Source organism: Gossypium hirsutum, chromosome D03 (genome assembly GCF_007990345.1).
Source record: "Gossypium hirsutum isolate 1008001.06 chromosome D03, Gossypium_hirsutum_v2.1, whole genome shotgun sequence".
NCBI lineage: Eukaryota > Viridiplantae > Streptophyta > Magnoliopsida > Malvales > Malvaceae > Gossypium > Gossypium hirsutum.
Genome location: NC_053439.1, coordinates 24,333,018 through 24,358,238, shown reverse-complemented (window position 1 = coordinate 24,358,238; position 25,221 = coordinate 24,333,018). Strand labels below are relative to the sequence as shown.

The window sequence follows — 25,221 nt, the reverse complement described above, 5'->3', positions numbered from 1 at the left end:
ATGCAAAACAACCCCTACGCTATGTATCCTGGAGGCAGTAAAATGTATTGGGATCTTTGTGAGAAGTATTGGTGGCCAGGATTGAAGTGTGATGTAGTGAATTTTGTGGCAAGATGTTTGACGTGCCAACAAGTCAAGACTGAATACCAATTTCCTTCTGGTTTGCTTCAGTCTATTCATGTTCCTTAGTGGAAATGGGAGAGTGTCATGGTTGATTTTGTTAGTGGACTACCGTGGACATCATCTAAAAAAGACTCCATATAGGTGATAATTGATCGGTTGACTAAGTCAGCCCATTTTCTACTAGTGCGCACTGATTATTCCTTACAAAAGTTGCCTAGATTGTACATCACTAAAGTTGTGAGACTTCATGGGGTACCAATGTCAATCATTTCTGATCGAGTTCCTTATTTCATGTCACATTTTTTGAAGAGTCTATATGAGGCACTTGATACGAGATTAAATTTTAGTACAGCTTACATCTGTAGTCTGATGGAAAGTCTGAGAGGGTTATCTAAATTCTTGAGGCTATATTGCGAGGTTGTGTGATCGACTTCCGAGGTAATTGGAAGGAACATCTACCACTTATGGAGTTTACATATAATAATAATTATCAGTCGAGTATTTAGATGGCTCCGTGTGAGGCATTTTTTTTCGCAAGTGTAGGAGACCTTTGTTATGGACAAATTTGGGGGAAAGAAAGTGTTAGGACTAGATTTAGTGCAAGAGACTGAAAATAATGTGAAGATTATTTGGGATTGATTGAAAGCCGTATCAGATAGACAGAAGTCTTATTCCAACTTGAAGAGGAGAGATATTGAGTTCAGTATGGGTGACTGAGTCTTTCTTAAGGTCTCGCATTGGAAGAAAGTGCTGAGATTTGGTCACAAGAGAAAGTTTAGTCCAAGTTTGATTAGACCCTACCACATCATTAAGAGAGTGAGACTACTGGCATATCAGTTGGAGTTACCTCTAGAGTTGGATCCCATTCAGGATGTTTTCCATGTATCTATGTTGCGGTTATATTGATCCAACGATTCTCATGTGATTTTCATGACTTGACTTTTGATGAGGAACCAATGCAAATTATTGATCGTGATGTCAAAATGTTGAGAAAGAAGCAAGTGTCACCTGTAAAAGTTTTGTGGAAGAATCAAGAGATCTTGATTAAGAAATGAAATTTTTTTGTTAGATTGTCTTGCGAGATAGATCGAGTGAAATCACTAATAAGATTGATGCAATCAAATCTTCTAAATAGGGTGTGGGATCTACATCTTTAGTTTGAGTATAAAATGTCATTTTAATTTTTAATTATATGTTATTAAAAAGATATTTGAGAGTTCATTAAGTACTCAAAGCCGAATTGAGAAACCCATCAAAGGGAAACCCAAGTAAGTGATCCTAAATCATTATTTCATGAAAATTATGAATTGTGTTGTGTTGATGTATGTGATGATGATATGCATAAATCTCATCTCTATGTTAAGTGGTACATGGCTTAATTAATTTGTTAACGACTTAAATATGTGTTATATAAATATTTGTGATGAGATCCATGATTTAATATAAATATATATATTAAAGCATGCCAAAGTGAAATAAAAGTGAATAATATGTGATATGTGAGCATGTGAACATGTAAGCATGAAATGTGTAAAATCGAGAAATATGTGTTATGTGAGATTATGAGCATGATTATACGAAAAATGTGAAAAGTGAATTATATGTGTTAAAATAACCATATCACATGCATAGGGTGGGTCTTGTGAAAGGTTGAAGTTATGTGGCAATTTATCCGCGATTATGTGGTCGTTATCGACAATTATGTGGTGGCTTGTCCACACTGTGTTATGTGGTCGTTAATTGGCATATGTGGTGGCTTGTCCACAAATGGTGTGTTATTGGATGGACGAGTTCTAGGGAACTTGATATTGGTGTGTAGCGGAGATGGGTAGGAAATTCTTCAAAATGTGCATTGTTATATTAGCATGTCTCGACATTTATGAATATGTGTAATATTGATGATATGAGATTTCTGTAAAAATGGTATATATTTTGATTTGGATCTGTTTATTTGATATGTTGAAAAGCATGTATATTATATATACTTTATTTTTTGATCTCACACGGAGCCTTTTAAAGCTCACCCATATTACTCGTGTGTTTCAGGTAATCCTCGTAATTAGGACTCGGATGCGAATTCTCGGTGATGCTCTTGGAATTAAATCTTTAATAAAATATCAAACTTAATACTTTTTTTATGAATTTATATGGACTTTGATTTGGGTTTGTTTTTATAACTTTTCGGGACTTTATTTTAATTGTGGATTGTGGCATGAAGATTTCTTTTTAACGTTTTCGAACTATTGCCCGAATTGTTTATGTTGGAATTACCATTTCAAATGATCATTAAAAGATTTTAAGAAATATTATCCGTTGCAAATATGTTTTCAAAACTAAGTTATAATACAAGTATTTTTTTTATAAAAAGATTAAATAGTTTTTTTTAAAAGAACATAATATTTTCTAAATGACGTGTTTTCGAGAACAAATAGATTTTCTTATGAAAGACATTTTAGCCATTCTTCATGGTTCATGTAATTGCTCAGATTGGGCCATAACGTCTAGGCTTGGTTTGCGGGGTTACACCCCCACCTAGTGATAGCATTATGCAAAAATGCGGGTGTACCTATGACATCCATTGAGTAGCCGCTGAAACCTTCCAAAAGTATTATTGTCGATACTTTGTTCCAACAATACATCAAATTGAAAGCCAAACAAATGAAGGATTGGAATAAGCGACAACAAGAAGTGACGACTATAGCGGCTTCATCACAGAGGTTGACACAGGCTCAACATGATGTCAATGAAAGTAGTCATCCAAAGCTTGATTGGATGATACAATGGATGCAAAAGTTAAGACCAATATTCCAAGAATTTGCAAGAAAAAATAACATTCAGGTCCCCAATTATACACCGAACATATTTGGGTTGACGAATATGGAACAACAAGAAGTACAAAAAGCAAGGAGGAAGGAGAAGATGATGAGAATGATGGGAGTGAGGAGATGGATGAGAAGGACGATTAAACAATTTCAATTTTATAAAGACTTGTATTAATTTTTGGATGATTTTAATTTAGACTTTGCAGGAGTATGAATAATAAATAGATATTTCATTTTGTTGCACATTGTTAAATTTTCTATGTAGGAACTCAACATGGAGGAGACACAAACAATTCGAGCTTCACACTGTCAAAGGAGGAATCACCCGCCATTAGATGTCAGAGTGACCATGATCAATTGGGTAACTTCTTTCTTATCTTTTTTATGGGCTACACATTGAGGACAATGTGTCAACTAAAGTGTGTATGAGGGGTAACATAGAAAATTTGCTTCAAATTTTTACATTTTCTTTGATTTTTATTATCTTTTGTGTGCTTGAGCTTGTGGAAATACAAGTAATTGGTTAGGAGTATGTACATAGGTTCCTTGTGGTTATGAATAAATTTGGTATGATGATAGGTGATTTTAAAATTTGGATTATTAGACTACTAAATTCTATATGTTACATTTTAAATAGGCATTAAGCAATCAACTGTACCAAGTGATATAGAAAATACAAGGAAACGAACATGCTAGTATGAATGATAAATGGTTTAATGTGAGTTGTTTGGTTGATTAAGTTTGTGTATGTTGAGAAATTTAGGTATGACCTAAGGCATTATTTGTAACACATCTAAAGCCAAAATGCTATTCTATTTATATTTCATCTTTAGTACCAATTTTTGAGCCTATTGACACTTCTTGATGAACCATATTACAAGCCCCGAGCCTGAAAACATCAATTTGTATTAGCCCTTTTTCTTTGGTCCTGCACTATACGTGGGATGTCTAGACGTATATATTGAGGGTTAAGTAGATAGATCACGGCGGAGTTTGTAAAAATAGAGTGAAATAGGAAAGATTATTGTGATATGGGAACTATATGTTAGCCTAAAAGTACAAACAAAAGAGAAATTCAAAAAGAAAAAGTAATACGAGTAGAAAAAGTTCTTGAAAAATAAAAAAAGCATTCATAAGTGGGATAAGTTGAAAAAGAAAAGTGACAAAAGTCTCAAAAGATAGAGAGACTCATTCATTAGTGTACAAAAACTCGTAGGCTAGATGTAGTTACTATGACATGCTATGATTTCCTATATATGGAGAGACAAGGAAGGTGAGAGAAGGAGAAATAAGGCGGTGAGTGGATAATGGTCATTAATGGGAAGAATAGGGATCAATACGATGTGTCAAACTATTTTCGTGTTTGTAACCCTTTTGATGCTTACTATTTTTGAATTTCATACCTGTCTTAAGTTTCAGAATGCTAGAAGCTGAAAAGTCCTATGTGACCTAAATATCCTTATACATGAATAGACATCATAATAGACATACGCATAAATGACTATTTGTATTCTGCTCGGATAATCAAAGTACTTGTATGATTTGTTGGTGGATTCCTATAGGTGAGACCTTTAATACTTGTATATTTTGTAACATACTGAACTTATATGTTTGAAGTCAAAGGTGGTAAGTCAGCTATTCATCATGTTGAAGTTGTTAGCAAGCATGAAATGCCTAAGTAATATACTCCAAAGTCAGTACTTGTACCAAACTTGCTCAAGGGTCATCATGTATATTTGTCATCTTTGTTTATGTTACTTGAGAACAAGCAATAACTTAAGTGAGGGGGAGTTTGATATGCCATAATTTAGTGTAGAAAATTAAACTAGTTTTCACAGTTAAGGAGCCTAAATGCAAGCATTTTCATTACATTTTAGTTAAGTTTCTTTAGTTTTACTTACATTCAATAAAATGTGCAAATTGTGTATTTTATTGACCTTAACAGCCAAATGAGGCCTAAAGGAGAGCTAATGTACTTTGTGAGTGTGCAAGACACCATTAGAAGGCTTTTTAGGTCGATACTGGATGCTATGTTGCAACATGGGAAGTTTGATGTTGCAAACTAGGAAACAAAATGAAGAAAAATCAAATCTGCCTTCGATGTCGTGACACAGACTGAGGGTGTCACGACATACCTATGAAAATGGCTACAGAAGAGCATTTTGGTTGCAATGTCGTGACACAGGTCCTGGTGTGTCACAACATCTACCCTGGGATGAAAAGTAAACACAAAGTAGGGGTGTTTTGGTCTGCACAATCAAACTTAAAGCTTGAGAACGTCAACTAACCTAGGGTTAAGGACAACGACAACTTGAAGGCTATAAATAGGCTTCTTTTGTACATGTTATGGGGACCTTTTCCATTAACCTAGTTTCTTTCTTTAAATTTGGTTTTGTTTCTTTCATTCTTAGGTTTTCTAGAGTTTAGTTTATTTGTTTGTCGTTTTCTTTCAAGAGATCAGAATTTTGGAACCATTCAAACTCTATGGATTTGTGCTTAAACTCAATACAATCAGGCTCTTTCATTTACTCTATCTTGTCGATTTAATTAGCATGTTTTGATATGCCCTGACCTCGTTGATTAATATGAGTCGTATAGTTGCCCAATCGTTAAAATAGGGAAGAATTGTTTGAGTCGAAATGAAGTTGGATAATAGGCTAAATATGGTTTAAGGGTGACAAAGGATAGGCTTAAGAAGTAGGCTAGTCAAATGGTGAAGGTTTGGTTGTAAAAAGAAAAGGAAATTCGATAACTGAAATTGGAATGGAAACTAAAGGACAAGAATGAACCAACACTTCGATAGAAGGTTGACCCGAAACTTATAGGTTCTAAAGTTGTTTATGAGAACTAAAATGGAAACCTCGACCCACTATCTAAATCAGATAGGAACCTTGGTATAATTTGGGGTGAACGCCACACGAAAAACAGTGATAAGTTCGGTTGAACAGAAACGGGTTGACGCCACAAACTATTTAGATAAGTCAACGAAGTTTTTGGACGAAATTCAAGAGAAGAATTCTCTCAACAATTTGACAACAATCCATTAAGGTTCAAAAGTTCCTTACAAGATGAATTCAACAACTATTTATAGGCAAAGACTAAGCTAGCCGAATAGTCAATGGTTTTCTTAAAAATTAAGCAAACAAAATTCATTTCATTTTGCTGGTAAGGTTCAGCTGAATAGGGAGCTCCAATGGGCAGCTTCTAGAATAAGCAATGCACTTGGAAGCTTGAAAAACTGCATGGCAGCAACTAGATTCGGTTGATGTGCTTAAAAGAGCTCATTTAAGTTGCAACTATTGCTGAAAAGTGACCAGCAATTAAAGAGATATTGAGCAGTCTTTTAAGGTGTGAAAGCTTGGAAACAAACATCCAATGCATGTGAAAATATGTCCAGCAATGTGAATGGAATAAGTTTAGCCGAATGGATAGCTTGGGAGTATGAAACAGCAGCTCCCTTGGCAAAATGGTCACCTAGAAGACTTCAAACAGCAGCCAAATTTAATTCCCCAAACATGCATGTGCCGTCCCTTGCATGTACCTTCTTTTAATTCCTTCATGCACCATGGACATCCAAATAAGATGTACATGCAGCAAATTCATTCAATAAATTAAATGCACTTTAGACACATTAAATTAGCAGCAAATAACACTAAATTCCTGCACATTAAATTCGACAGCCCCTTAGGACACAATTAAAACATGTTTGATTTTGGACAACATAAATTCGGCTTGACTTAGACATCATTAAAGCATGTAATAAAAGTAGACACATTAATAACATATAATAAAAACACATTTAACACAAAATTTAGTATGTGCAAATTTTATTAATTAAATTAGCTAATTAACTATTTAACTAATTCAGCAAGTAAAGTGATTTATTCCAACAAATTTAATGAAAATGAAAAATGAGCTCCTTGAGCTAAGTTTGAGCTAATTGAGATTGAAGGAGGTTACATGGTTTTCTTGGTTCGATGTTCTCAAATTGTTCAGCCACTCTATTGCCCCAAATCCCGTTCACGAGAGTCGAAACTCCTTCCTTGAATCTTTTGGCCCGAGCTCGAGTTATAGGCCCCGTTGGAAATTCCAATGGTTCATTGGCAACTTCAGTTGGTTCCCTAGCCATGACTGTATCATCCCCTCCCCCTTCGAAACTAATTGTCCTCAAGTCATCACCTACATCATAAGGAGACAAGTAAGAAACATGCAAACTAGCACTCACGCTATATTTTCTGGGAAGGTCGAGTTTATAAGAGTTATCTATCCTTTCCAAAACTTGAAAAGGACCATCACCCTTTGGTAATAATTTGGATCTTCGTTGGGCCGGGAACCGCTCCTTCGTCATGTGTACTCATACCCAATCTCTAGGCTCAAAGATGATGTGCTTTTGACCTTTATTGGTTCTTTGCGCATATTGCTTAGTCCTTTCCTCTATGTTCCTTCGCACCTTTTGATGTAAGTCCTTCACAAACTCAGCCTTTTGCCTTGCATCTGCATTCACAAATTGTTCGTTAGGCAATGGAATTAAATCTAATGGCGTCAAAGGGTTAAATCCATAAACAATTTCAAAGGGAGAATTTTGAGTTATCGAATAATAGAACGGTTGTAGGCAAACTCTATGTGCGGCAGACATTCTTCCCACGTCTTGAGGTTCTTTCAAACAACGACTCGTAATAACTTCGACAAAACCCGATTTACTACTTTCGTTTGTCCGTCTGTTTGATGATGACAAGTTGTCGAAAACAAAAGCCTTGTGCCAATCTTTCCTCAAAGCGTCCTCCAGAAGTGACTCAAAAATTTTACATCTCGATCAGAAATTATAGTTCTTGGCACTCCATGCAATCGCACCACGTCCTTGAAAAATAAATTAGCAACATGCGATGCATCATCAGTTTTGTTACAAGCAGTAAAGTGTGGAATTTTAGGAAACCGATCTACAACCACAAAAATGGAATCTTTGCCATTTTTAGTTCTAGGAAGACCTAGAACGAAATCCATTGATATGTCGATCCAATGCCCTTCGGGAATAGGAAAATGAGTGTACAAACCATGTGGTTTGACCTTCGATTTGGCTCTCTTGCAAGTGATACAACGGTCACAGACTCGCTCCATGTCTCTCTTCATTTTCGGCCAATAGAAGTGCTCTCGTAATGTGGCCAATGTCTTTGCAACTCCGAAATGGCCCATGAGGCCTCTACTATACACCTCGTTCACCAAAACATTACATATAGAACCTTGAGGAATACAAAGTTTACCTTCTCGAAAAAGATAATCAGTTTGACGGTAAAATTTCTCACACGTTCCAGTTTCACAAGCTTTGTACATTTCAGCAAATTTAGGATCATTTACATATAATTCTTTCAAATACAAAAATCCCAACAATTTTGATTCAAGAGAATTAAAGAGGGCATACCTCCTCGACAATGCATCCGCCACAACATTGTCTTTACCTTGCTTGTATTTGATAACGTATGAGAAGGATTCCAAGAACTCCATCCACTTGGCATGTCGCTTATTTAACTTGTGTTGTCCCTTTAAATGTTTTAACGCCTCGTGGTCCGTATGGATAACGAATTCTTTGGGCCACAGATAATGTTGCCATGTTTTTAAAGCCCGAACAATGCATACATCTCCTTGCCATAGGTAGGGTAGTTAAGTGTCGCCCCGTTCAACTTTTCACTAAAATATGCTATTGGATGACCCTCTGGCATTAAAATGGCTCCAATGCCTAGACTAGAGGCATTGCACTCGATTTCAAAAGTCTTGTTGAAATCTGGCAAAATAAGCAAAGGGGCGTTAGGTAAAAGATCTTTAAGGAAATTGAAAGAACATTCTTGTTCATCACTCCAAAAGAAAGCTGAATTTTTCTTAATGGCACTAGTTAATGGAACAGCGACGGTGCTAAAATTTGGAACAAAAAGCCTATAGAAGCTTGCCAAGCCATGGAAGCTTCGAACTTGACTAATGCTCGTGGGCCTTGGCCATTCGCGAATCGCCTTAACCTTCTCTTGATCAACTTCTAGTCCTCTCGAGCTAACAACAAACCCTAAGAAAACAACTTGATCAGAACAAAAGGTACATTTCTTAATATTGGCATACAACATTTCCTTACGTAACACTTCCAACACGGCTCGCAAATGTGCCATGTGATCTTCTAGCGACCTGCTATAGATAAGAATATCGTCAAAATAAACAATGTAAAACTTCCCAATAAAATCACGCAAAACATAATTCATTAATCGCATAAAGGTCCTGGGTACGTTAGCTAATCCGAATGGCATAACTCATACAAGCCATGCTTGGTCTTAAAAGCCGTTTCCCACTCATCTCCTTCTCGCATTCGGATTTGATGATATCCACTTTTAAGATCGAATTTGGAGAAGAGTTGTGCCCCGCTTAGTTCATCCAACATGTCATTAAGGCATGGGATGGGATACCTATACTTGATGGTTATTTTATTGATCGCTTGGCAATCTATGCACATTCGCCAAGTGCCATCCTTCTTTGGCACCAAAAGTACGGGCACATCGCACGGACTTAGACTCTGTCTAATGTAGCCCTTTTCCATCAATTCGGCCACTTGTCGTTGCAACTCCTTGGTCTCTTCGGGGTTACTACGATATGCTAGGCAATTCGGTATTGTTGCTCAGGAATGAAATCAATTTGGTGTTCGATCCCTCGAAGGGGCGATAGGCCACTAGGAATGTCCTCCAGGAACACGTATTCAAAATCCTGCAACAACATAACAATCGAAGATGGAAGTGAAGCTTCCAATTCGTTAGTGTTAAAGAAACTTTCTTTATACATGAGAACAATCATCAGTTGTCGCAGAAGCAACGATTTCCTAATCTCTCGCTCCTTAGCAAAAACACTCAATTTTTCAATTCCTCGCTCTTCTTGTTCTTTTTTACTATTGCTCTCTTTTACCTCATTTTCTTTGCTCTTATCTCTCGATTTTAACTGACTTTTTCTTTTTGTTTTCTCACTCTATTTTTCTTTTTCTATCTTTTCTTTTTGCTCCTTTGCTCTCATTTGCTGAACAGAAATTTTCAATTGTACTTGGTCCTCGTACACTTGTTTGGGAGTCATGGGAGCCAACATCACACTCTTGCCATGGTATTCAAAAGTGTAACGATTTGTGTAACCATTGTGGATGGCTCGTCAGTCAAATTGCCATGTCCTTCCCAAGAGTAGGTGATCCGCATGCATCGGGACCACATCACATACAACCTCGTCGCTATATTTGCCGATAGAGAAGGGAATGATGGCTTGTTTGGTGACCTTTAATTCGCCTCTCTCATTAAGCCATTGTAGCTTGTAAGTTTGAGGATGTTTCGTCATCGGCAATCCAAGCTTTTCTACGAGCATGCTACTAACGACATTTGTGCAGCCACCTCCATCAATAATTATACTACAAACTTTACCTTGAATTAGGCACCTCGAATGGAAAATGTTCTCGCGTTGTTATTCATCTTCGATGCTTTGAATACTCAAACTTCGTTTTACAACAAATAATTCTACTTCAACAGCAAATTCAAGTTCTTCTTCCTTCTCTTCGTCGGTGGGAGGGTCGGACTCTTTCTCTTCCTCATCTTTAGACTCAATTTCACTATTAGACTTCATAGTCATCACCCGTCGGTTTGGGCATTGACTTGCTATATGGCCTCGCCCCAGACACTTGAAACACTTAATGTCTCGAGTAGAATTGCGTCCGGCTTCATTGTTGCTTTTACTCGTCTCCCCACTCGGTTTATTGGCCTTTGGATTCGGTACAAAATCTCGCGTCCGAATGGACGTCATCTCTTTTCTACCAGGTCCTTGGCTCCATTTTGGGGTAAGAGTGGAGTTCGGATAGGCTCCACGAACAGGACCTTTTCTCTTGAGTTGTTTTTCTACCTTGACGGCCATATGCACCATTTCTTCGATTTCAACATAGTGATAGAGTTCAACTATGTTGGCAATATCTTTGTTCAATCCAGCCAAGAACCTCGCCATGGTGGCCTCCTGGTCCTCCTCGATGTTGGCTCGAATCATGGCAACCTCCATTTCTTTGAAATAATCGTCCACACTTCGATTGCCTTGCATAAGATGTTGTAGCTTTTGGTACAACTCTCGATGATAGTATGCTGGAATGAACCTTTTACGCATCAAAGCTTTCATTTCATTCCATGTATTGATTGGCCTCTCTCCATTTCTCCTTCGGCTTGTGGCTACTTGATCCCACCAGATCATAGCATAGCCAGAGAATTCAATTGCCGCCAACTTCACCTTCTTGCCTTCCGAGTAGTTATGACACTTGAAAACTAACTCGATCTTCTTTTCCCACTCTAAGTATGCTTCCGGATCGGATTTGCCTTGGAATGGGGGAATGGACAATTTGATGTTCTTCAAATCATCATCTACTCGGCCTCATTCTCGTTGAGGACGATTGTGCTGGCCTCTTCTTTGTTCTATTATATTTGACCCACGTTCACTCTCATAACCACTTGGATCGATCCAATCTCCTTCAAGTGCTCGTTGCCTTCCGCGTTGTCTTGGTGGACTTTGAGGCGTCGGTTTACGTTGGGCACGCCCCTTGACTTGGTCGAGCCTTTCTTGGATTGGTTCCAATTTGTGATCGAATAATTGTTCCACTTCTTGGAAAAAAGCTTGGAGATTAAGATCCGGTACGTTTCGCAGAGGTTGCCTCTTGGTTCTTTCTGCCATGTTGCGTTCTGGGCTTCGTGACATAACTTAATGTATACCTCACCACAAATCCTCTCGATCACTCAAAAAGAAAGAATAGATGTCTCTCATGCTCGTGTTTGCACTCAATTTGGCTTTTACCTCCCCTCTATTGTGCTCACACACTCAAGCCTTTTTCCGCTCGTATCTGCTCTTGTGATTTCGTATAAAACTCTGTTAGACTAGATCTTCTAGTTTAGGGGTCGGTTTCAAAGGTTTTGCAAAGGAAAATATGTAAAGGATGTAGGTGGACTGAAAGAACGATTTGTTGGCTATTAAGTGTGGCGTAAGTTGAATGGTGAAGGTAAAGAAGTCTTGATCGAGAATGACCCGAATGAAATGAATCTAAACACTTTTAAATTTTTTTTCGAATTTCTTTTTTTTAAACTTCAATACAATATGCTGATTTACAAGTAAAAATAATTACATTTTTTTTACGAATTTTTTTTACAAATCTACTTACTCCGGCTCTTCTCGAACGTCCGTTCTTCTTGTTTTAAATAGCTCTGATACCAGATGATACACCCTGGCCTCGTTGATTAATCCGAGTCGTATAATTGCCCGATCGTTAAAACAGGAAAGAATCGTTTGAGTCGAAATGAAGTTGGATAATAGGCTAAATGTGGTTTAAGGGTGACAAAGGATAGGCTTAAGAAGTAGGTTAGTCAAATGGTGAAGGTTTGGTTGTAAAAAGAAAAGGAAATTCGATAATTGAAATTGGAATGGAAACTAAAGAACAAGAATGAACCAACACTTCGATAGAAGGCTGACCCGAAACTTATAGGTTCTAAAGCTGTTTATGAGAACTAAAATGGAAATCTCGACCCACTATCTAAATCAGATAGGAACCTTGGTATAATTTGGGGTGAACGCCACACGAAAAAAACGTGATAAGTTCAGTTTAACAAAAACGAGTTGACGCCACTAACTATTTAGATAAGTCAATGAAGTTTTTGGACGAAACTCAAGAGAAGAATTCTCTCAACAATTTGACAGGAATTCATTAAGGTTCAAAAGTTCATTACAAGATGAATTCAACAACTATTTATAGGCAAAGACTAAGCTAGCCGAATAGTCAATGTTTTTCTTAAAAATTAAGCAAACAAAATTCATTTAATTTTGCTGGTGAGGTTCAGCTGAATAGTGAGCACCAATGGGCAGCTTCTAGAATAAGCAATGCACTTGGAAGCTTGAAAAAATGCATGGCAGCAGCTAGATTCGGTTGATGTGCTTAAAAGAGCTCATTTAAGTTACAACTATTGCTGAAAAGTGACTAGCAATTAAAGAGATATTGAGCAGTCTTTTAAGGTGTGAAAGCTTGGAAACAAACAACCAATGCATGTGAAAATATGTCCTGCAATATGAATGGAATAAGTTCAACTGAATGGACAGCTTGGGAGTATGAAACAGTAGCTCCCTTGGCCAAATGGTCACCTAGAAGACTTCAAACAGCAGCCAACTTTAATTCCCCAAATATGCATGTGCCGTCCCTTGCATGTACCTTCTTTTAATTCCTTCATGCACCATGGACGTCCAAATAAGATGTACCTGTAGCAAATTCATTCCATAAATTAAATGCACTTTAGACACATTAAATTAGAAGAAAATAACACTAAATTCCTGCGCATTAAATTCGGCAGCCCCTAAATTAAAACATGTTTGATTTTGGACAACATAAATTCGGCTTGACTTAGACATCATTAAAGCATGTAATAAAATTAGGCACAATAATAACATATAATAAAAACACATCTAACACAAAATTTAGTATGTCCAAATTTTATTAATTAAATTAGCTAATTAACTATTTAACTAATTCAGCAACTAAAGTGATTTATTCCAGCAAATTTAATGAAAATTAAAAGTGAGCTCCTTGAGCTAAGTTTGAGCTAATTGAGCTTGAAGGAGGTTGCATGGTTTGCTTGGTTCGATGTTCTCAAATTGTCTAGCCACGCTATTACCCCAAATCCCGTTCATGAGAGTCAAAACTCCTTCCTTGAATCTTTTGGCTTGAGCTCGAGTTATAGGCCCCGTTAATTCCAAGGGTTCATTGGCAACTTTAGTTGGTTCCCTAGCCATGGCTGTATCATGCTTTCTTTTTACATTGATTATATAGTTTTAATGAATTCCATGAAGAACTAATCCCTCTATGGGGGATTAGCGAATGGAGGTGTGATTTGTTAACTGTTTTGTAGGGTTATTCAATGCATTAGTTGTTTGGGAAACAGAGAATGTGAAACAAACCCTAGGCCTGATAACCCCAGGAAGTCATCAAGGTGGGAATTAACCCAAAATTTGTATTGCCCAACCATGAACACTTTATCCCCAACCAATCTAGACTGTAAGGTCGAAAGATAGGTAGTTTTTGTTGGCTCGTTATGTTAGTGGAAGATTGAAAGATCCTGCTAGGGTAGCAACTAGTTGATTGACGAGGAACCCGAAGCGATAATTGATGGAGATTATCCAAGCGAGCTAATTACACATAATCATATTTGATTTATTCCTCTATTTTAATCTATTGAAATTTATCTTTTTATGTTGATTTATTATTCTTATAAAAACCCCAAAAATCCTTTATTTTTTTATTCTTCATACTATAACTAAATTTAAAGTTCTAATTAGATCTCTTAGTGTTTAGGTTAGAATTGATCTAGCAATCACCTCCCTTGGGTATGATTCTCAGAGCAATGACCCACTTTAATGTAAAACTATATTACAACCAGACCTGTATACTTACAGATACTGCCTCGTAATTCTATATTTTTGTGCAGTATTCACACTCTGGACGTTCGTTTGTCTGAAGGCAGTTAGAAGATAACCCTCTTCAGAACTCTACCAAATTGTCCCTTTAACTAAACCCAAGTCTCTATGTGAACTTGGTAAACGTCACATCAAGAACAAGTGGCCTTATCATAACTCACGACCTCTTAAAACCTAATCAATTACTCTTTTAGCCTTTAACCCTTCTACTCTATGTTCGGTTAACTTCTAACCAACTTTTCTCACAATTTCACTTGCAGAGGATCATAATGGCTACAGGGTGTACTCTACCACTAGCGTGAACTCACATTCTAAAGGTCATTTTACATAACCATAAGTCTAATTTTGCTACTTGTAGTTATCTAATGCATAATTCTTATTTTCATATTTTCCTTTCGGTGTCCGCCCACTTTATACATCGCAATCGACTTTTGGACAAACACTACTTCGCCTGACATACTTATTTTTAATTATGCACCATAAGTATATACATTCTTGCCATTACTCCTTGGTTCATCATACTTACCTTCCACCAGGCTTATCTTTCCTTTCTTTTCTGTAAGAGTCCATCAAACCAGAGCGTTATTGGCATACAGGAAAAGTAACTTACACTTAATCAAATTCCAACCTTTGGCACTTAAAACTAATTCTATAGGCCCTATTTTTCTATAAAATATTTCAAACTTTCACGCCTTCGCCTAGGGGCATACCCATAAATTTCAGTTTCTTACATAAACCAAATCAGTTTACTTATTCAAAACTTACTCTAAAATACTTGACTACTAAGGCTTCACAAGGCGGGATGCTACAATTCATCACAAAGATGAACGACTTGTTGCCATGTTTAGTTTTCATCAACCATGTGATGCCGATGAGATGATATCATTTACCCATGTATCGGGCTATGAATTCCACTTTCGTGAATGACGCTACACACTGCAGAATTTGTATACCCAACGTACTAACTTTTGATTCCTTATCTATTTTAATTCAAGCATTTACTTACATCAAAGTATATGAGTCACGTATACATAGTCTATCATCCACCAGGATTAAGGTATGCCACACTTTGAACATCACTAGTGAATAAATTCATAAACAGATTCATAATCTATTATTCTTGGGTCCAATCTGATATACTATCTGTCTAATCAATCACATCTATGTCTCTATCTTTTGCAAGTCATCTGCTCTGATGCCCAAGACAAGGCTTCTCCCCAATTGGACTTGATAGATGACATATTATTCTTTCAATTAGTTTGTTCATTTCTCATTAGACTAAGAACATGTCTAAGTTTGTCTTGCAAATATATATTAGTTTGAAATGACATATATTTGACTAATATAAGATGTCTTTTCGTATTACGATCTGACAACATAATACCTCGGAGTATTAGTTTAAACTTTAGACAACCAGTAAGCCAATATTTGCTTATATTTTTCTTTGCATGCAACAACCACATGAGGCAATTATGCAAAGTATATTTATGTATTATGAATTATTTTATTCTAACTTGAAGGGGAAGGTTATAGATTTCAGTATTGGTGATCGAGTCTTCCTTAAGGTTTCACCTTGGAAGAAAGTGTTGAGATATGGCTGCAAGAGGAAACTGAGTCCACGGTTCATCGGACCCTATCGCATCATTAAGAGAGTGGAACTAGTGGTATATCAGCTTGAGTTACGTTAAGGGTTGGATCGTATCCACAACATTTTTCATGTGTCCATGTTGAGGCGATTTCGATCTGACCGTTCTCATATAGTCCCGATTGAGGAGATTGAGGTTCGACCAGATTTTTCATTTGATTAGGAACAGATAAAGATCCTTGATCGCGAGGTCAAAGTTTTCCATTGGAAGCAAATTCAACTTGTGAAAGTTTTGTGGATGAATCACAACTCTAATGAGGCCACTTGTAAGCCAGAAGATTTAAGGTGTCAACAATGTCCTCACCTTTTTCCTTCAGGTAAATTTCGAGGGCAAAATTTTTTATACGGAGGGTGAAAGAATGAGAACAAGGGAATTTGTAATGTAGTGGTTAAATGACTACTTATCTATCCTAATAGTCCAAGGTTCAAGTCCTAATGTTCACACTCCTTCATTTATTCTTTTTTACAATTTTTCCATGTGTTTTAAAGTGTTTGCCGTCCACCCATTTACATCATAAATAGGAGGATTCCTTTTCTCTAATATAGGTCAAACTTACCTCAAGGTGAGGGTACATGATCCCCTTTTGACTCCATATCTCTCTCCCTTTTTGAAACTTCATATCTTACCTATTTGTTGCAGTTCATTGAACCTAGTCACAGTTAACCAAGCTTTCACCCTCTTTTTGTCCCTACCTCCCTATTGCTTCCTTTCTTTTACTTTTTCATTCCTTTTTTCATCTATATTTTGTACTTTTTCAAAACAACCACCACTCTTTTCTTTTAGTCTTTGCTTTTCCTCAACCAAAACCGACCATAGCATCACCCTCATAAAACCTTCTAGCCACCATAGCACTACCCTTTCCCTCTCTTTCTTCCTCTGCCGTTGCCGATCGCCTCCGTGAGCACCCTCGCGAGCCACTGCAAATTCCTTTCCTCCTCTATTTCTTCTCTTTAATTCTTATTTAATTTTCTTATTCATCCCCGTTTACGTCAAAACCCCTATAGCCTTTCATTGTGGATCTTCACTCCACTGTTGCTGGACCACCACAGCTCACTGAAATTCTTTCTTTTTCTTCCTCCTTCACTCACCGTTTCTTATAATTGATTAATTTTTCATCTTCTCTGTACTCTACCAATCCTTTTATATCACTCAATTCATCGACTTTGTTCCTTTTTCAACTCATCGTCCAATTCGATTTAATCAAGTGTAAGTGTGGGTTATTTTGATCGTAAAATCCTTTTCTTGGTGATTTTTTATCATGGCCGAATGGTCAAGTGCCATAGGGACATCATAATTTTATTATTTATTTATTATCATACTAATATGATTTCATATCACTTTGAAGGGCCGAACGATATTCATAGGGGAGACCCTAAACTTCGCATTGAAAACCCTCCTTTCAAGAGTCTTAGATCGTGGGGTAATTCTTGTTGAGACTATTAATAAACGATCATTTAAGTGATAAAATATTTTCAAACAATCTTGAATAATAAACATTACTTATGTGTTAGATTGTCTTGCGAGATAGATCAAGTAAATCGTTAATAAGAATTGAGGCAAATCAGATCTACACTACATTAAAAAATTAATTATAATAAATCATGAGTACACTAAATATTCATGAAGAGCGTTGAAAAATGTATCAAGATGAATTCCAAGTAAGTGATTCTAACTGAGTGGTTTTATATGATTATGATTGTGATTATGATGTATGTGTAGATCTTATTCTCATGATATGTGATATATGGCTTATGTGATATATATGATGATTTAAACATGTGAGACGTATGTATGTGTATGATAAAAATTGTAATCCATGATCTAATGTGAAAAGCATATTTAACATGTTAAAAGTGATTATATGTGATATATGATTATAAGAGCATGTTTACATGCACAAGTGAAAAACTGATCTATATGTGTTAAAAAGTGAATTTGCCATATCAAATGCATGGGGTGGGATTTTGTGAAAGGTGGAAGGAGTGGCAGTGTATCAGCAAATCAATCATGCCTTGTCTACAAAATCATATCAGTGATGGCTTGTTCACAAAAGTGTTATTAGTGGTAGCTTATCTACAAACTAGTGGCAGTTCATCTGTAAATTAGTGGTAGTTCATATGCAAATCAGTGGTGGCTTGTTCACAAATGGTGTTTTGGATGGATGAGTTCTAGGGAACTTGATATTAGTGTATAGTGGTGTGAATGAAAAAGTATGTAGGATTTTTCTTATATAATTTATCATCTTTTTATTTACATTCGTTGTTAAAACTAAGTAATTACTTAATAAATTAATGAAATATGTGAAAATATGAAATTAGGACGTAGAAATTATTAAAATGTGATTTTATGCTTTATTATATAGTTTTCATTCAATAAATGACTTATTTTATATTAATTTGAATATATTATATTTTTAAGACATAAAGTGGGCCATGCATGATAAAATTATATAATAAAATATAATATTATATTTAATAATTCATTTTAAAATATTTCATTAATAATTTGGGTTTTAATTAATTGATTAAATTGGATAAATTTTATTCTTTGGTCCTCTAACTTGTTGATTTATTCTGGATAGGTCTGATAGCTTTGCTAGATTACAAAACTGTCCAAATTGGAGACCAAGTCAACCTAATATTCGGCTACACATGGCTGTCCATTTAAAACATTCTTTGGTTTAATTACACAAGGTCCTTGCAGTGTTGAAGAAATTAGAGATTTTCCTGAAGATTTACGATTGACCGAGTCTCAGTCCTAAGTTGTGTCACATCAAAAATTGCTTAAAAATCAAGCAAAAAATCAAGTCAAAAGCCACTAAGCATGGACGGCCACAATTTGAGGAGATTTGAAGAGGTTAACATCCACTATTTTTAGCAAACTATCCCCCTCTCCTCACCTATAAATAAGACCCTTTCATTCCTTCATTCATCATCCCTCAAGCATCATTCTCTCTTTTCTCCAAATTCTCTTAGTCTTTTCCATTCCCACGTCTATCATCATCTCTTCAGAGAGATTTTAGCAATTAAGCTTTTTAAAGAACCCTTGGTTAGCCACCTTGGAGAGCCATCAACAAAGGAGCAAAGAAAGGAACGAAGGTGTCTCGTCAGTTAGAGTCTTGGGTGACAGCCATTCTGAATTGGGTTTAATCTTCCTTTTCTTTAATTTAATATAAAGATGTTTGCTATGTTTTCTTTGTTCTTGTTTACAACAATGTTAGCTTAATTTTATTTAAGCTAGGATGATTGCTTTGATTCAATAATATTTATTTGATTCATGCTTATAATGTTTGTGCCTCAATTGATCAAGTTTTCAATTCAAATCAAGTCTGTATTTCGTTCATACATGATTAAAGTGCACCTGAATTAGCTGAGCGATCCTGACTAGACGATGACTAATGGACGCATAATTGAAATATGCATGCTCAATTTAGATCTTGACCTAATTAAATTGAAGGTTGCATAACAACTCTAACCAAGCTCTGTTATTTGCATAGTTTTTAGATTTGTGTGATTAAATAGTTTCAAACTTGACACATCCCTATTACCTCACATGAATGCTAAGAAAGCCTTAGTAAATAAGGATCGATAAAATGCGTATTTACTAAGTAAAGGATTTTGAAAGGACCTAATGTGGTTTCCAAACTCATGAAAGATCGAGTTGCCATGGAATGTTTTTTCGAATGTTATTAAGCATGTTGATAATAAATTGAGTTTAATTAAAGTAATTGTCCTAGTTTATTGATGTTATATTTATTCCAAATTGTGTTTAATTTTACTAAAATCTATTTCATTCATATAATTTGCAAACTTAGGATAATTTGCATTAGGGATCATCGCATTTAGTTTAATATATTTTAATCATCACTTTTCAACTATATTGTGTTTTTATTTACCAAATTGTTAATATAATTTTACAAATTAAGTGACTTAGCACAAATACAATCATTGTGGAGACGATAACTCGATACTTACTTATTACTTGATAACGATTGCATACACTTGCACAAAACTACGTGTTTCAAGTTTTTGGCACCGTTGATAGGGATTGTCAATTATTGCCATAGTATTTTTTTTGTGAAATTATTTATTTTCAATTTGATTTATTTCTAACATTACTAACTTATTATTTTTAATTTTTGTGATTTTCTTTTCGGGTGTTTATGAGCATAGATCGAATTATCGATTTACTCCCTGTAGACCCTGAAATTGAGTCAACTTTCAGACAAACAAGACGTGAACGAACAACTCAAAGACAAGTCGAGATGGACCTTGGAAATCAGAACCAAGACCAAGGTAATAAAGCCGATCATGTATGAAATCCTATCCTCATTACCGATGATAGGGATCGATGCATCAGAGAATATGCTGTGCCACTTTTCAGTAAGTTAAACCCAGGAATTTGAAGGCCAGATATTGAGGTAACCCAGTTTGAATTGAAACCAGTGATGTTTCAAATGCTAAAAATGGTGGGCCAATTTAGTGGTATGCCCACGGAAGATCCACATCTCCACATCTCCACGGAAGATAGCCAGTGTGACTAAAGACGTACTGAGGTTGAAGTTGTTTTCGTACTCGTTGCGAGATCAAGCACGAGCATGGCTCAATTCATTGCCACCATGTTCCATATTTACATGGCAAGAATTAGCAGAGAGATTTTTGGTGAAGTATTTCCCACCTAGCAACAATGCTAAGTTAAGGAACGAGATCACAACTTTCCAACAATTGGATGACAAGTCTTTGTATGAGGCTTGGGAGCGATTCAAGGAGTTACTTCGTAAGTGTCCTCATCATGAGATTCCACATTGTATCCAGTTTGAGACATTCTATAATGGTCTCAATGCACATACAAGATTGATGGTAGATGCTTCCGCGAATGGTACAATTTTGTCTAAGTCTTATAATGAGGCTTATGAGATCATCGAGAGGATCGTGAGTAATAACTATCAATGACCAGCAAATCGAACAGCTTCAGGAAGATGTGTAGCCGAAGTTTAAGAAGTTGATGCCCTCACTTCGTTATCAGCTAGGGTATCGTCTATTTCCTCTACGATAAAACAGTTAACCGCTAATAGTACTAATAATTCTGTAGCTTAGCCACCAAGTCCGTTTGAAATAGTTTCCTGTGTGTACTGTGGGAAATGTCATTCTTTTAAGAATTGTCTCTCAAATCCCGAGTCAGTGTACTATGTAGGGAACCAATATCAAAATAGGAGTGGACAAGGACCCTAGTCCAACTTCTACAATACTTCATGGCGTAATAATCCTAACTTTTCTTGGAGCAACCAAGGAAATGGACTGAACAACAACTTATTGCAGCAAAGACCCAACCAATCTCAAGGGTTTGATCAGTAAGCTCCAAAATCACTTCAATTTGAGGCATCAAACAATTTGGAGAACTTGTTGAAAGCATACTTGGAAAAGAATGACGCTTTGACCCAAAGCCAAGCAGCAACACTGAAAAATTTGGAAAACCAAATCAGTCAGTTAGCTACGGAGCTACGTAATAGACCGCAAGGAACCTTGCCGAGTGATACAAAGAATGCAAGAAATTTAGGTAAAGAACATATCAAGGCAGTGGCATTGTGAAGGGGTAAAATTCTAGAACCGCAATTGATTGATGTCGAAGATAAGCCATTTCAGAAGAACCAACCAATTTTTGAACTTCCTACACCAAATGAATCAAGAAATACAAAGTTTGACAAGGTAAACCCTGACTTAGTGAATTCAGATATTTTAACATCTTCTTTGGATGCAAATTTACCTACTCAGAAAAGTTGTCTGGTTCAACCGAAAGTTCCGTCACCTCCATATCCGCAAAGATTGCAACAAAACATGCAGAAATAGGAGGTGCAAATCAAGAAGTTTTTGGATGTTCTGAAGTAGTTACATATCAATATTCCGTTGCTGGAGGCTTTAAAACAAATATCGAATTATGTGAAGTTTATAAAGGATATACTGTCCAAGAAGAAACGACTGTGTGAGTATGAGACTGTTGCCTTGAAAAAGGAGTGCAGTGCGTTCCTGCAGAACAAATTGCCACCAAAATTGAAAGACCTGGGAAGCTTTACTATACCCTGTAACATTGGTGAATCTTACTATGGTAAAGCTTTGTGTGGCTTAGGAGCGAGTATCAACTTGATGCCTAAGTCTATTTTCAAGATGTTAGGGATAGGTAAAGCAAGACCTACAACTGTGACGCTTTAGCTAGTGGATCGACCTTTAGCATATCCCGAAGGAAAGATTGAGGATGTTTTGGTAAGAGTCGATAAATTTATTTTTCCTACTAATTTCATTGTCTTAGATTTTGAAGCAGACAAGGAAGTGCCGGTCATTCTTGGGAGACCTTTCTTAGCCACGAAAAGAACGTTAAGTGATGTGCAGAAAGGAGAACTCACCATGCAAGTTCAAAATGATCAGGTAACCTTTAACATTCTTAAAGCTATGAAATTTCCCAATCAGCCAGAGGAGTGTTCAGTTATGGAAGATATAGAAACCTTGGTTTCTATGGAAAGAAATTTTGAAGAAGATCCATTGGAGAAAGCCTTAGATCTTGACCCTTTAGAGGATGAAGAAGGTGAAAAAAACATGGCTTCGATGGAAGCCAATCCAGGAAATTTTATTCAATCCACACGGTTTGAAGCGTTTGAGTTGAAAGTTAAAGAATTTGTGCAACCCAAGTTGTCAATTGAAGAACCACCTAAACTCGAACTAAAGGTACTTCCTTCCCATTTGAAGTACGTTTATTTAGGTGATTGTTCTACTCTATCTGTGATTATTTCAGCGAAACTGACAAAATATCAAGAGGAGCAACTAATTGTTGTTCTAAAAATTGAGGTATAAGCCCTTCTTTTTGCATGCATAAAATCATTTTAGAAGAAGGTGAAAGAGCTCAAATTGATGGGCAAAGGAGGCTCAATCCTATTATGAAATGAGTTGTGAGAAAGGAAGTGATCAAATGGTTAGATGCAGGAATCATCTATCCTATTTCAGATAGTTCATGGGTAAGTCCGGTGCAGTGTGTGCTGAAGAAAGGTGGAATCACGATTGTTGAAAATGAGCATAACGAGTTAGTTCCAACAAGAACTGTTACCGGTTGGAGAATATGTATTAATTACAGAAAGTTGAACAAAGCCACTCGAAAGGACCATTTTTTGTTACCTTTTATGGATCATTGTTAGATTGACTGGCAGAAAATGAATTCTATTATTTTTCAGATGACTATTCAGGATATAACCAAATAGTTGTAGCCCTAGAGGACCAACATAAAACAACCATTACTTGTCCATACGGTACGTTTGCTTTTAGGCGAATGCTTTTTGGTTTATGCAATGCACCTGCAAATTTTCAGCAATGCATGATGGCAATATTTATTGAGATGGTTGAAAATTTTGTTGAGGTTTTCATGGACGATTTTTCTATTTTTGGTAACACTTATGATATTTGTTTGTGTAATTTGGCTGACGTACTGAATAGATACGAAGAGACGAATCTTGTCCTTAATTGGGAAAAAAATACTATTTAATGGTCAAGGAAGGGATTGTCTTAGGTCATAAGATCTTAAAAAAAGGAATTGAATTCGATAAAGCAAAGGTGAACGTAATTGAAAGATTACCGGCCCCAATGAATGTGAAAGGAGTCAGAAGTTTCTTAGGCCATGCCGGTTTTTTTCGAAAGCTTATCAAAGATTTCTCAAAAATTTCTAAATCGTTGTGTTTGTTGATAGATAAAGATATAGTGTTTGATTTCAACAAATCATGTTTGGACGCTTTTAAAGATCTAAAGAAGCGATTAATCTCAGCCCTAATAATTGTTACACCTGATTGAAACTCACCTTTTAAATTGATGTGCGATGCAAGTGACTATGCCATTGGAGATGTGATGGGTCAAGGAAGAAATAAAGTGTTTCACCCTATTTACTATGCATGTAGAACTTTGACAGGAGCCCAACGCAATTATACGGTAACTGAAAAGGAACTTTTCGCTATAGTTTTTGCTTTTGAAAAATTTCGCTCATATTTGATAGGTACCAAAGCTACAGTATTTACTGACCATGCGGCCATTAAATACTTGCTCATGAAGAAAGATGCAAAACCAAGGCTAATTCGTTGGATACTTTTACTCCAAGAATTTGACATTGAGATCCAAGACAAAAAAGGTGTCAAAAATCAAATAGTTCATCATCTGTTGAGGTTGAAGCAAGATGAGGTAACTCAGTCATGTGTGCTTATCAACGAGAATTGCCTAGATGAACACTTATTTGAGGTAAATCGAATTCATGAAAGACCTTGGTTTGCTGATTTTGCCAATTATCTTGCATGTGGAATAATTCTTCGAGAAATGACACCAACAAAGGAAAAAATTCCTTCATGATAGTCGGTATTATCTTTCAGAGGATCTAATTTTGTTTAAACAATGTGCAGGTAATATAATCTGAAACTGTGTAGCTGAAAGCAAGATTACTGAGGTCTTGTATCATTGCCATTAATCTCCAAGTAGGGGACACTTTGGTGGTTCTTGTACTGCAGCAAATATTTTGCAAACAAGTTTCTTTTAGCCTACACTATTTAAACTTATGCTTATGTGAATAACTGTGATAAATGCCAAAGGACTGGAAATATATCAAGGAGGAATGAGATGCCCTTTACAAACATTTTGGAGATTGAATTGTTCGACATATGGGGTATTCACTTCCTAGGCCCATTTCCTTCTTCGTATGGGAACAAATACATCTTAGTTGCTGTGTACTATGTATCCAAGTGGGTTGAAGCTGAAGCATACCCTACAAATGATGCTAAGGTAGTCATGCGATTCCTACATAAGCATGTGTTCACACGATTTGGGACACCAAGAGCTATTATTAGTGATGAAGGTTCTCACTTTGTGAACAAATGACTTAAGTGGTTGCGTGACAAATATGATGTGAAGCATAAGATTGGTACTGCCTATCACCCCTAGTGTAATGAGCAAGTTGAAAGAGTGAATCACGAAATCAAAGGTATCCTTGAAAAGGTAGTACGCCCTAGCAGAAAATATTGGTCTCGAAGGCTCGATGATGCATTATGGGCCTATCGAACATCATTTAAGACTCCGTTAGGAATGACTCCTTATCGATTAGTCTTTGGAAAGGCATGTCATTTGCCA

The 25,221-nt window shown here is 36.3% G+C and overlaps 1 non-coding gene across 1 annotated transcript; it reads right to left on the bottom strand.

Moving 5' to 3' along the window:
* Positions 1-20,769: 20,769 nt before the first annotated feature.
* LOC121215864 (small nucleolar RNA R71) lies at positions 20,770-20,876 on the bottom strand. Its single transcript, XR_005911834.1, has one exon. It is a non-coding gene; the product is annotated as a small nucleolar RNA R71 (small nucleolar RNA).
* Between the last annotated feature and the right edge of the window lie 4,345 nt (positions 20,877-25,221).